The sequence below is a fragment of the Coregonus clupeaformis genome, chromosome 17 (assembly GCF_020615455.1).
Source record: "Coregonus clupeaformis isolate EN_2021a chromosome 17, ASM2061545v1, whole genome shotgun sequence".
NCBI classification, from domain to species: Eukaryota; Metazoa; Chordata; class Actinopteri; order Salmoniformes; family Salmonidae; genus Coregonus; species Coregonus clupeaformis.
The window spans coordinates 728015-742801 of NC_059208.1; positions in this window are offsets into that span (position 1 = coordinate 728015).

A 14787-nucleotide genomic window follows, 5' to 3' on the forward strand; every position below is an offset into this window, starting at 1 on the left:
ACGATCAATAAAGTTCCCAGCTGCGCCTGAATCTACGAGCGCCTTATGCTGGGAATGAGGGGAAAACTCTGGAAATACGATATCAATACACATATGCGCAACAGGGAGCTCTGGGTGAGTCGGGTGCCTACTCACCTGAAACGGTCCACCAGTGCTCTGCCTACTGCCTCGACTCCCTAAAGACCCTCCCCAGCACCGACCAGCAGTGTGTCCTCTGCGGCCACAGTTGGTGCAGGAGACGGCCCTTCCTCTGGTCTCCCTAAGCGCAGCACCTCCGAGCTCCATAGGGGTAGGGTCGGAGGTGCTGGGGGATGGAATGGACGGCCCCTGATCCGGACGTCCGCGGGTTGCCAACAGGTTATCCAGCCTTATCGACATATCCACCAGTTGGTCCAGGTTAAGGGTGGTGTCCCTGCAGGCCAGTTCCCGACGAACGTCCTCCCGTAGGCTGCATCGGTAGTGGTCGATCAGGGCCCTCTCATTCCATCCTGCACTGGCAGACAGAGTCCTGAAGTCCAGTGCAATGTCCTGTGCGCTCCTCTTCCCCTGTCTGAGGTGGAATAGACGTTCCCCCGCCGCTCTCCCCTCCGGTGGATGATCCAATACCGCCCAAAAGCGGCGGATGAAATCCTCATAGCGTACTGACGCTGCGTCTATTCCTCCCCACTCGGCGTTGGCCCACTCGAGCGCTCTCCCCGACAGACAGGAGATGAGGGCGGACACGCTCTCGTATCCCGAGGGAGCCGGGTGGATGGTAGCCAGGTAGAGCTCTACCTGGAGCAGAAAACCCTGGCACCCGGCAGCTGTACCATCGTATGCCCTCGGGAGCGAGAGCCGAATCCCACTGGACCCAGGTGACGAAGGGGTGGACAGAGGTGTGGGTGGTTGTGTAGTTGGAGGAGGTATAGGATAACTACCTCTCTCCCATCGCTCTATGGTGTTCAACACACGCTCCATTGCGGTGCCGAGAGTCTGGATCATGGTCGCCTGCTGTTGGACACGTTCCACCATTGATCCGGACGAAATGAATGTACCTGCTGACTGTGTTTCTGTCAGGAGGTCAGTGTAATGCGGTAGGACGAAGTCAGGCGCAGGACACAGAGCTAATCGAAAACGTACTTTACTCGTAGGTAACGTAAATAACATAACCTCCACGCAGGGAGGAACAAACCCGCTCACCAGACGACAACCAAACATGAACAAACACGCACAAAACACAGTGGGAGTCAGAGGGTTAAATAGGGAAGAAATCAATACATAATGGGAACCAGGTGTGAACAATAAAGACAAAACAAGTAGAACACAGAAACACAGATCAATAGCAGCTAGTACTCCGGCGAAGACGAACGCCGAAGCCTGCCCGAGCAAGGAGGAGGAGCAGCCTCGGCTGAATCCGTGACAACTACACCTCATCCACCCCTCCTCTACCACAGTAATGTGACTACACCTCGTCCACCCCTCCTCTACCACAGTAATGGGACTACACCTCATCCACCCCTCCTCTACCACAGTAATGGGACTACACCTCATCCACCCTTCCTTTACCACAATAATGGGACAACACCTCATCCACCCCTCCTCTACCACAGTAATGGGACTACACCTCATCCACCCCTCCTCTACCACAGTAATGGGACTACACCTCATGCACCCCTCCTCTAACAAAGTAATGGGACTACACCTCATGCACCCCTCCTCTACCACAGTAATGGGACTACACCTCATCCACCCCTCCCCTACCACAGTAATGTGACTACAGCTCATCCACCCCTCCTCTACCACAGTAATGGGACTACACCTCATCCACCCCTCCTCTACCACAGTAATGGGACTACACCTCATCCACCCCTCCTCTACCACAGTAATGGGACTACACCTCATCCACCCCTCCTCTACCACAGTAATGGGACTACACCTCATCCACCCCTCCTCTACCACAATAATGGGACAAAACCTCATCCACACCTCCCCTACCACAGTAATGGGACTACACCTCATCCACCCCTCCTCACTCCTCCCCTACCACAGTAATGGGACAACACCTCATCCACCCCTCCTCTACCACAGTAATGGGACTACACCTCACCCACCCCTCCTCTACCACAGTAATGGGACTACACCTCATCCACCCCTCCTCACTCCTCCCCTACCACAGTAATGGGACTACACCTCATCCACCCCTCCTCTACCACAATAATGAGACAATGCCTCATCCACCCTCCTCTACCACAGTAATGGGACTACATCTCATCCACCCCTCCTCACTCCTCCTTTACCACAGTAATGGGACTACACCTCATCCACCCCTCCTCACTCCGCCCCTACCACAGTAATGGGACTACACCTCCTCACTCCTCCTCTACCACAGTAATGGGACTACACCTCATCCACCCCTCCTCTACCACAGTAATGGGTCTATACCTCATCCAACCCTCCTCTACCACAGTAATGGGACTACAACTCATCCACCCCTCCTCACTCCTCCCCTACCACAGTAATCGGACTACACCTCATCCACCCCTCCTCACCCCTCCTCTACCACAGTAATGGGACTATACCTCATCCACCATTCCCCTACCACAGTAATGTGACTACACATCGTCCAGCCCTCCTCTACCACAGTAATGGGACTACACGTCATCCACCCCTCCTCTACAACAGTAATGGGACTACACCTCATCCACCCCTCCTCTACCACAGTAATGGGACTAGACCTCATCCACCCCTCCTCTACCACAGTAATGGGACTACACCTCATAAACCCCTCCTCTACCACAGTAATGGGACTAGACCTCATCCACCCCTCCCCTACCACAGTAATGGGACTACACCTCATCCACCCCTCCTCACTCCTCCCCTACCACAGTAATCGGACTACACCTCATCCACCCCTCCTCACCCCTCCTCTACCACAGTAATGGGACTATACCTCATCCACCATTCCCCTACCACAGTAATGTGACTACACATCGTCCAGCCCTCCTCTACCACAGTAATGGGACTACACGTCATCCACCCCTCCTCTACAACAATAATGGGACTACACCTCATCCACCCCTCCTCTACCACAGTAATGGGACTAGACCTCATCCACCCCTCCTCTACCACAGTAATGGGACTACACCTCATCCACCCCTCCTCTACCACAGTAATGGGACTAGACCTCATCCACCCCTCCTCTACCACAGTAATGGGACTACACCTCGTGCACCCCTCCTCTACCACAGTAATGGGACTAGACCTCATCCAACCCTCCTCTACCACAGTAATGGGACTACACCTCATCCACCCCCTCCTCACTCCTCCCCTACCACAGTAATGGGACTACACCTCATCCACCCCTCCTCTACCACAGTAATGGGACTACACCTCATCCACCCCTCCTCTACCACAGTAATGGGACTACACCTCATCCACCCCTCCTCTACCACAATAATGAGACAACACCTCATCCACCTCTCCTCTACCACAGTAATGGGACTACACCTCATCCACCCTCCTCTACCACAGTAATGGGACTACACCTCATCCACCCCTCCTCACTCCTCCTCTACCACAGTAATGGGACTACACCTCATCCACCCCTCCTCACTCCTCCCCTACCACAGTAATGGGACTACACCTCCTCACTCCTCCTCTACCACAGTAATGGGACTACACCTCATCCACCCCTCCTCTACCACAGTAATGGGACTATACCTCATCCACCCCTCCTCTACCACAGTAATGGGACTACACCTCATCCACCCCTCCTCACTCCTCCCCTACCACAGTAATGGGACTACACCTCATCCACCCCTCCTCTACCACAGAAATGGGACTACACCTCATCCACCCCGCCTCTACCACAGTAATGGGACTATACCTCATCCACCCCTCCCCTACCACAGTAATGTGACTACACCTCGTCCACCCCTCCTCTACCACAGTAATGGGACTACACCTCATCCACCCCTCCTCTAACACAGTAATGGGACTACACCTCATGCACCCCTCCTCTACCACAGTAATGTGACTACACCTCGTCCACCCCTCCTCTACCACAGTAATGGGACTACACCTCATCCACCCCTCCTCTACCACAGTAATGGGACTACACCTCAACCACCCTTCCTCTACCACAATAATGGGACAACACCTCATCCACCCCTCCTCTACCACAGTAATGGGACTACACCTCATCCACCCCTCCTCTACCACAGTAATGGGACTACACCTCATGCACCCCTCCTCTAACAAAGTAATGGGACTACACCTCATGCACCCCTCCTCTACCACAGTAATGGGACTACACCTCATCCACCCCTCCCCTACCACAGTAATGTGACTACAGCTCATCCACACCTCCTCTACCACAGTAATGGGACTACACCTCATCCACCCCTCCTCTACCACAGTAATGGGACTACACCTCATCCACCCCTCCTCTACCACAGTAATGGGACTACACCTCATCCACCCCTCCTCTACCACAGTAATGGGACTACACCTCATCCACCCCTCCTCTACCACAATAATGGGACAAAACCTCATCCACACCTCCCCTACCACAGTAATGGGACTACACCTCATCCACCCCTCCTCACTCCTCCCCTACCACAGTAATGGGACAACACCTCATCCACCCCTCCTCTACCACAGTAATGGGACTACACCTCACCCACCCCTCCTCTACCACAGTAATGGGACTACACCTCATCCACCCCTCCTCACTCCTCCCCTACCACAGTAATGGGACTACACCTCATCCACCCCTCCTCTACCACAATAATGAGACAATGCCTCATCCACCCCTCCTCTACCACAGTAATGGGACTACATCTCATCCACCCCTCCTCACTCCTCCTTTACCACAGTAATGGGACTACACCTCATCCACCCCTCCTCACTCCGCCCCTACCACAGTAATGGGACTACACCTCCTCACTCCTCCTCTACCACAGTAATGGGACTACACCTCATCCACCCCTCCTCTACCACAGTAATGGGTCTATACCTCATCCAACCCTCCTCTACCACAGTAATGGGACTACAACTCATCCACCCCTCCTCACTCCTACCCTACCACAGTAATCGGACTACACCTCATCCACCCCTCCTCACCCCTCCTCTAACACAGTAATGGGACTATACCTCATCCACCATTCCCCTACCACAGTAATGTGACTACACATCGTCCAGCCCTCCTCTACCACAGTAATGGGACTACACGTCATCCACCCCTCCTCTACAACAGTAATGGGACTACACCTCATCCACCCCTCCTCTACCACAGTAATGGGACTAGACCTCATCCACCCCTCCTCTACCACAGTAATGGGACTACACCTCATCCACCCCTCCTCACTCCTCCTCTACCACAGTAATGGGACTACACCTCATCCACCCCTCCTCACTCCTCCCCTACCACAGTAATGGGACTACACCTCCTCACTCCTCCTCTACCACAGTAATGGGACTACACCTCATCCACCCCTCCTCTACCACAGTAATGGGACTATACCTCATCCACCCCTCCTCTACCACAGTAATGGGACTACACCTCATCCACCCCTCCTCACTCCTCCCCTACCACAGTAATGGGACTACACCTCATCCACCCCTCCTCTGCCACAGAAATGGGACTACACCTCATCCACCCCGCCTCTACCACAGTAATGGGACTATACCTCATCCACCCCTCCCCTACCACAGTAATGTGACTACACCTCGTCCACCCCTCCTCTACCACAGTAATGGGACTACACCTCATCCACCCCTCCTCTACCACAGTAATGGGACTAGACCTCATCCACCCCTCCTCTACCACAGTAATGGGACTACACCTCATGCACCCCTCCTCTACCACAGTAATGGGACTAGACCTCATCCACCCCTCCCCTACCACAGTAATGGGACTACACCTCATCCACCCCTCCTCACTCCTCCCCTACCACAGTAATCGGACTACACCTCATCCACCCCTCCTCACCCCTCCTCTACCACAGTAATGGGACTATACCTCATCCACCATTCCCCTACCACAGTAATGTGACTACACATCGTCCAGCCCTCCTCTACCACAGTAATGGGACTACACGTCATCCACCCCTCCTCTACAACAGTAATGGGACTACACCTCATCCACCCCTCCTCTACCACAGTAATGGGACTAGACCTCATCCACCCCTCCTCTACCACAGTAATGGGACTACACCTCATCCACCCCTCCTCTACCACAGTAATGGGACTAGACCTCATCCACCCCTCCTCTACCACAGTAATGGGACTACACCTCGTGCACCCCTCCTCTACCACAGTAATGGGACTAGACCTCATCCAACCCTCCTCTACCACAGTAATGGGACTACACCTCATCCACCCCTCCTCACTCCTCCCCTACCACAGTAATGGGACTACACCTCATCCACCCCTCCTCTACCACAGTAATGGGACTACACCTCATCCACCCCTCCTCTACCACAGTAATCGGACTACACCTCATCCACCCCTCCTCACCCCTCCTCTAACACAGTAATGGGACTATACCTCATCCACCATTCCCCTACCACAGTAATGTGACTACACATCGTCCAGCCCTCCTCTACCACAGTAATGGGACTACACGTCATCCACCCCTCCTCTACAACAGTAATGGGACTACACCTCATCCACCCCTCCTCTACCACAGTAATGGGACTAGACCTCATCCACCCCTCCTCTACCACAGTAATGGGACTACACCTCATCCACCCCTCCTCACTCCTCCTCTACCACAGTAATGGGACTACACCTCATCCACCCCTCCTCACTCCTCCCCTACCACAGTAATGGGACTACACCTCCTCACTCCTCCTCTACCACAGTAATGGGACTACACCTCATCCACCCCTCCTCTACCACAGTAATGGGACTATACCTCATCCACCCCTCCTCTACCACAGTAATGGGACTACACCTCATCCACCCCTCCTCACTCCTCCCCTACCACAGTAATGGGACTACACCTCATCCACCCCTCCTCTGCCACAGAAATGGGACTACACCTCATCCACCCCGCCTCTACCACAGTAATGGGACTATACCTCATCCACCCCTCCCCTACCACAGTAATGTGACTACACCTCGTCCACCCCTCCTCTACCACAGTAATGGGACTACACCTCATCCACCCCTCCTCTACCACAGTAATGGGACTAGACCTCATCCACCCCTCCTCTACCACAGTAATGGGACTACACCTCATGCACCCCTCCTCTACCACAGTAATGGGACTAGACCTCATCCACCCCTCCCCTACCACAGTAATGGGACTACACCTCATCCACCCCTCCTCACTCCTCCCCTACCACAGTAATCGGACTACACCTCATCCACCCCTCCTCACCCCTCCTCTACCACAGTAATGGGACTATACCTCATCCACCATTCCCCTACCACAGTAATGTGACTACACATCGTCCAGCCCTCCTCTACCACAGTAATGGGACTACACGTCATCCACCCCTCCTCTACAACAGTAATGGGACTACACCTCATCCACCCCTCCTCTACCACAGTAATGGGACTAGACCTCATCCACCCCTCCTCTACCACAGTAATGGGACTACACCTCATCCACCCCTCCTCTACCACAGTAATGGGACTAGACCTCATCCACCCCTCCTCTACCACAGTAATGGGACTACACCTCGTGCACCCCTCCTCTACCACAGTAATGGGACTAGACCTCATCCAACCCTCCTCTACCACAGTAATGGGACTACACCTCATCCACCCCTCCTCACTCCTCCCCTACCACAGTAATGGGACTACACCTCATCCACCCCTCCTCTACCACAGTAATGGGACTACACCTCATCCACCCCTCCTCTACCACAGTAATGGGACTACACCTCATCCACCCCTCCTCTACCACAATAATGAGACAACACCTCATCCACCTCTCCTCTACCACAGTAATGGGACTACACCTCATCCACCCTCCTCTACCAGAGTAATGGGACTACACCTCATCCACCCCTCCTCACTCCTCCTCTACCACAGTAATGGGACTACACCTCATCCACCCCTCCTCACTCCTCCCCTACCACAGTAATGGGACTACACCTCCCTCACTCCTCCTCTACCACAGTAATGTGACTACACCTCATCCACCCCTCCTCTACCACAGTAATGGGACTATACCTCATCCACCCCTCCTCTACCACAGTAATGGGACTACACCTCATCCACCCCTCCTCACTCCTCCCCTACCACAGTAATGGGACTACACCTCATCCACCCCTCCTCTACCACAGAAATGGGACTACACCTCATCCACCCCGCCTCTACCACAGTAATGGGACTATACCTCATCCACCCCTCCCCTACCACAGTAATGTGACTACACCTCATCCACCCCTCCTCTACCACAGTAATGGGACTACACCTCATCCACCCCTCCTCTAACACAGTAATGGGACTACACCTCATCCATCCCTCCTCTACCACAGTAATGGGACTACACCTCATCCACCCTTCCTCTACCACAATAATGGGACAACACCTCATCCACCCCTCCTCTACCACAGTAATGGGACTACACCTCATCCACCCCTCCTCTACCACAGTAATGGGACTACACCTCATGCACCCCTCCTCTAACAAAGTAATGGGACTACACCTCATGCACCCCTCCTCTACCACAGTAATGGGACTACACCTCATCCACCCCTCCCCTACCACAGTAATGTGACTACAGCTCATCCACCCCTCCTCTACCACAGTAATGGGACTACACCTCATCCACCCCTCCTCTACCACAGTAATGGGTATACACCTCATCCACCCCTCCTCTACCACAGTAATGGGACTACACCTCATCCACCCCTCCTCTACCACAGTAATGGGACTACACCTCATCCACCCCTCCTCTACCACAATAATGTGACAAAACCTCATCCACACCTCCCCTACCACAGTAATGGGACTACACCTCATCCACCCCTCCTCACTCCTCCCCTACCACAGTAATGGGACAACACCTCATCCACCCCTCCTCTACCACAGTAATGGGACTACACCTCACCCACCCCTCCTCTACCACAGTAATGGGACTACACCTCATCCACCCCTCCTCACTCCTCCCCTACCACAGTAATGGGACTACACCTCATCCACCCCTCCTCTACCACAATAATGAGACAATGCCTCATCCACCCCTCCTCTACCACAGTAATGGGACTACATCTCATCCACCCCTCCTCACTCCTCCTTTACCACAGTAATGGGACTACACCTCATCCACCCCTCCTCACTCCGCCCCCTACCACAGTAATGGGACTACACCTCCTCACTCCTCCTCTACCACAGTAATGGGACTACACCTCATCCACCCCTCCTCTACCACAGTAATGGGACTACAACTCATCCACCCCTCCTCACTCCTCCCCTACCACAGTAATCGGACTACACCTCATCCACCCCTCCTCACCCCTCCTCTACCACAGTAATGGGACTATACCTCATCCACCATTCCCCTACCACAGTAATGTGACTACACATCGTCCAGCCCTCCTCTACCACAGTAATGGGACTACACGTCATCCACCCCTCCTCTACAACAGTAATGGGACTACACCTCATCCACCCCTCCTCTACCACAGTAATGGGACTAGACCTCATCCACCCCTCCTCTACCACAGTAATGGGACTACACCTCATCCACCCCTCCTCACTCCTCCTCTACCACAGTAATGGGACTACACCTCATCCACCCCTCCTCACTCCTCCCCTACCACAGTAATGGGACTACACCTCCTCACTCCTCCTCTACCACAGTAATGGGACTACACCTCATCCACCCCCTCCTCTACCACAGTAATGGGACTATACCTCATCCACCCCTCCTCTACCACAGTAATGGGACTACACCTCATCCACCCCTCCTCACTCCTCCCCTACCACAGTAATGGGACTACACCTCATCCACCCCTCCTCTGCCACAGAAATGGGACTACACCTCATCCACCCCGCCTCTACCACAGTAATGGGACTATACCTCATCCACCCCTCCCCTACCACAGTAATGTGACTACACCTCGTCCACCCCTCCTCTACCACAGTAATGGGACTACACCTCATCCACCCCTCCTCTAACACAGTAATGGGACTACACCTCATGCACCCCTCCTCTACCACAGTAATGTGACTACACCTCGTCCACCCCTCCTCTACCACAGTAATGGGACTACACCTCATCCACCCCTCCTCTACCACAGTAATGGGACAACACCTCATCCACCCCTCCTCTACCACAGTAATGGGACTACACCTCATCCACCCCTCCTCTACCACAGTAATGGGACTACACCTCATGCACCCCTCCTCTAACAAAGTAATGGGACTACACCTCATGCACCCCTCCTCTACCACAGTAATGCGACTACACCTCATCCACCCCTCCCCTACCACAGTAATGTGACTACAGCTCATCCACCCCTCCTCTACCACAGTAATGGGACTACACCTCATCCACCCCTCCTCTACCACAGTAATGGGACTACACCTCATCCACCCCTCCTCTACCACAGTAATGGGATTACACCTCATCCACCCCTCCTCTACCACAATAATGGGACAAAACCTCATCCACACCTCCCCTACCACAGTAATGGGACTACACCTCATCCACCCCTCCTCACTCCTCCCCTACCACAGTAATGGGACAACACCTCATCCACCCCCTCCTCTACCACAGTAATGGGACTACACCTCACCCACCCCTCCTCTACCACAGTAATGGGACTACACCTCATCCACCCCTCCTCACTCCTCCCCTACCACAGTAATGGGACTACACCTCATCCACCCCTCCTCTACCACAATAATGAGACAATGCCTCATCCACCCCTCCTCTACCACAGTAATGGGACTACATCTCATCCACCCCTCCTCACTCCTCCCCTACCACAGTAATCGGACTACACCTCATCCACCCCTCCTCACCGCTCCTCTACCACAGTAATGGGACTATACCTCATCCACCATTCCCCTACCACAGTAATGTGACTACACATCGTCCAGCCCTCCTCTACCACAGTAATGGGACTACACGTCATCCACCCCTTCTCTACAACAGTAATGGGACTACACCTCATCCACCCCTCCTCTACCACAGTAATGGGACTACACCTCATGCACCCCTCCTCTACCACAGTAATGGGACTAGACCTCATCCACCCCTCCCCTACCACAGTAATGGGACTACACCTCATCCACCCCTCCTCACTCCTCCCCTACCACAGTAATGGGACTACACCTCATCCACCCCTCCTCTACCACAGTAATGGGACTACACCTCATCCACCCCTCCTCTACCACAGTAATGGGACTACACCTCATCCACCCCTCCTCTACCACAATAATGAGACAACACCTCATCCACCTCTCCTCTACCACAGTAATGGGACTACACCTCATCCACCCTCCTCTACCACAGTAATGGGACTACACCTCATCCACCCCTCCTCACTCCTCCTCTACCACAGTAATGGGACTACACCTCATCCACCCCTCCTCACTCCTCCCCTACCACAGTAATGGGACTACACCTCCTCACTCCTCCTCTACCACAGTAATGGGACTACACCTCATCCACCCCTCCTCTACCACAGTAATGGGACTATACCTCATCCACCCCTCCTCTACCACAGTAATGGGACTACACCTCATCCACCCCTCCTCACTCCTCCCCTACCACAGTAATGGGACTACACCTCATCCACCCCTCCTCTACCACAGAAATGGGACTATACCTCGTCCACCCCTCCTCTACCACAGTAATGGGACTACACCTCATGCACCCCTTCTCTACCACAGTAATGGGACTACACCTCATCCACCCCTCCTCTACCACAGTAATGGGACTACACCTCATCCACCCTCCCCTACCACAGTAATGTGACTACACCTCATGCACCCCTCCTCTACCACAGTAATGGGACTACACCTCATACACCCCTCCTCTACCACAGTAATGGGACTACACCTCATCCACCCCTCCTCTACCACAGTAATGGGACTACACCTCATCCACCCTTCCTCTACCACAATAATGGGACAACACCTCATCCACCCCTCCTCTACCACAGTAATGGGACTACACCTCATCCACCCCTCCTCTACCACAGTAATGGGACTACACCTCATGCACCCATCCTCTAACAAAGTAATGGGACTACACCTCATGCACCCCTCCTCTACCACAGTAATGGGACAACACCTCATCCACCCCTCCCCTACCACAGTAATGTGACTACAGCTCATCCACCCCTCCTCTACCACAGTAATGGGACTACACCTCATCCACCCCTCCTCTACCACAGTAATGGGACTACACCTCATCCACCCCTCCTCTACCACAGTAATGGGACTACACCTCATCCACCCCTCCTCTACCACAGTAATGGGACTACACCTCATCCACCCCTCCTCTACCACAATAATGGGACAAAACCTCATCCACACCTCCCCTACCACAGTAATGGGACTACACCTCATCCACCCCTCCTCTACCACAGTAATGGGACTACACCTCATCCACCCTCCCCTACCACAGTAATGTGACTACACCTCATGCACCCCTCCTCTACCACAGTAATGGGACTACACCTCAAACACCCCTCCTCACTCCTCCCCTACCACAGTAATGGGACTACACCTCATCCACCCCTCCTCTACCACAGTAATGGGACTACACCTCATCCACCCCTCCTCTACCACAGTAATGGGACTACACCTCATCCACCCCTCCTCACTCCTCCTCTACCACAGTAATGGGACTACAACTCATCCACCCCTCCTCACTCCTCCCCTACCACAGTAATGGGACTACACCTCCTCACTCCTCCTCTACCACAGTAATGGGACTACACCTCATCCACCCCTCCTCTACCACAGTAATGGGACTATACCTCATCCACCCCTCCTCTACCACAGTAATGGGACTACACCTCATCCACCCCTCCTCACTCCTCCCCTACCACAGTAATGAGACTACACCTCATCCACCCCTCCTCTACCACAGAAATGGGACTACACCTCATCCACCCCGCCTCTACCACAGTAATGGGACTATACCTCATCCACCCCTCCCTTACCACAGTAATGTGACTACACCTCGTCCACCCCTCCTCTACCACAGTAATGGGACTACACCTCATCCACCCCTCCTCTAACACAGTAATGGGACTACACCTCATGCACCCCTCCTCTACCACAGTAATGGGACTACACCTCATCCACCCCTCCTCTACCACAGTAATGGGACTACACCTCATCCACCCCTCCCCTACCACAGTAATGTGACTACACCTCATGCACCCCTCCTCTACCACAGTAATGGGACTACACCTCATACACACCTCCTCTACCACAGTAATGGGACTACACCTCATCCACCCCTCCTCTACCACAGTAATGGGACAACACCTCATCCACCCCTCCCCTACCACAGTAATGTGACTACCTCTCATCCACCCTCCTCTACCACAGTAATGGGACTACACCTCATCCACCCCTCCTCTACCACAGTAATGGGACTACAACTCATCCACCCCTCCTCACTCCTCCCCTACCACAGTAATGGGACTACACCTCATCCAACCCTCCTCGCCCCTCCTCTACCACAGTAATGGGACTACACCTCATCCACCCCTCCTCTACCACAGTAATGGGACTACACCTCATCCACCCCTCCTCTACCACAGTAATGGGACTACACCTCATCCACCCCTCCTCACTCCGCCCCTACCACAGTAATGGGACTACACTTCCTCACTCCTCCTCTACCACAGTAATGGGACTACACCTCATCCACCCCTCCTCTACCACAGTAATGGGACTACAACTCATCCACCCCCTCCTCACTCCTCCCCTACCACAGTAATAGGACTACACCTCATACACCTCCTCCACCCCTCCTCTACCACAATAATGGGACAACACCTCATCCACCCTCCCCTACCACAGTAATAGGACTACACCTCATCCACCCCTCCTCACTCCTCCCCTACCACAGTAATGGGACTACACCTCATCCACCCCTCCTCTACCACAGTAATGGGACTACACCTCATCCACCCCTCCTCTACCACAGTAATGGGACTACACCTCATCCACCCCTCCTCTACCACAATAATGAGACAACACCTCATCCACCTATCCTCTACCACAGTAAAGGGACTACACCTCATCCACCCCTCCTCTACCACAGTAATGGGACTACACCTCATCCACCCCTCCCCTACCACAGTAATAGGACTACACCTCATCCACCCCTCCTCACTCCTCCCCTACCACAGTAATGGGACTACACCTCATCCACCCCTCCTCTAACACAGTAATGGGACTACACCTCATGCACCCCTCCTCTACCACAGTAATGGGACTACACCTCATCCACCCCTCCTCTACCACAGTAATGGGACTACACCTCATCCACCCCTCCTCTACCACAGTAATGGGACTACACCTCATCCACCCCTCCCCTACCACAGTAATATGACTACACCTCATGCACCCCTCCTCTACCACAGTAATGGGACTACACCTCATCCACCCCTCCTCTACCACAGTAATGGGACTACATCTCATCCACCCCTCCTCTACCACAGTAATGGGACTACACCTCATCCACCCCTCCTCTACCACAGTAATGGGACTACACCTCATCCACCCCTCCTCTACCACAGTAATGGGACTACACCTCATCCACCCCTCCTCTACCACAGTAATGGGACTACACCTCATCCACCCTCCTCACTC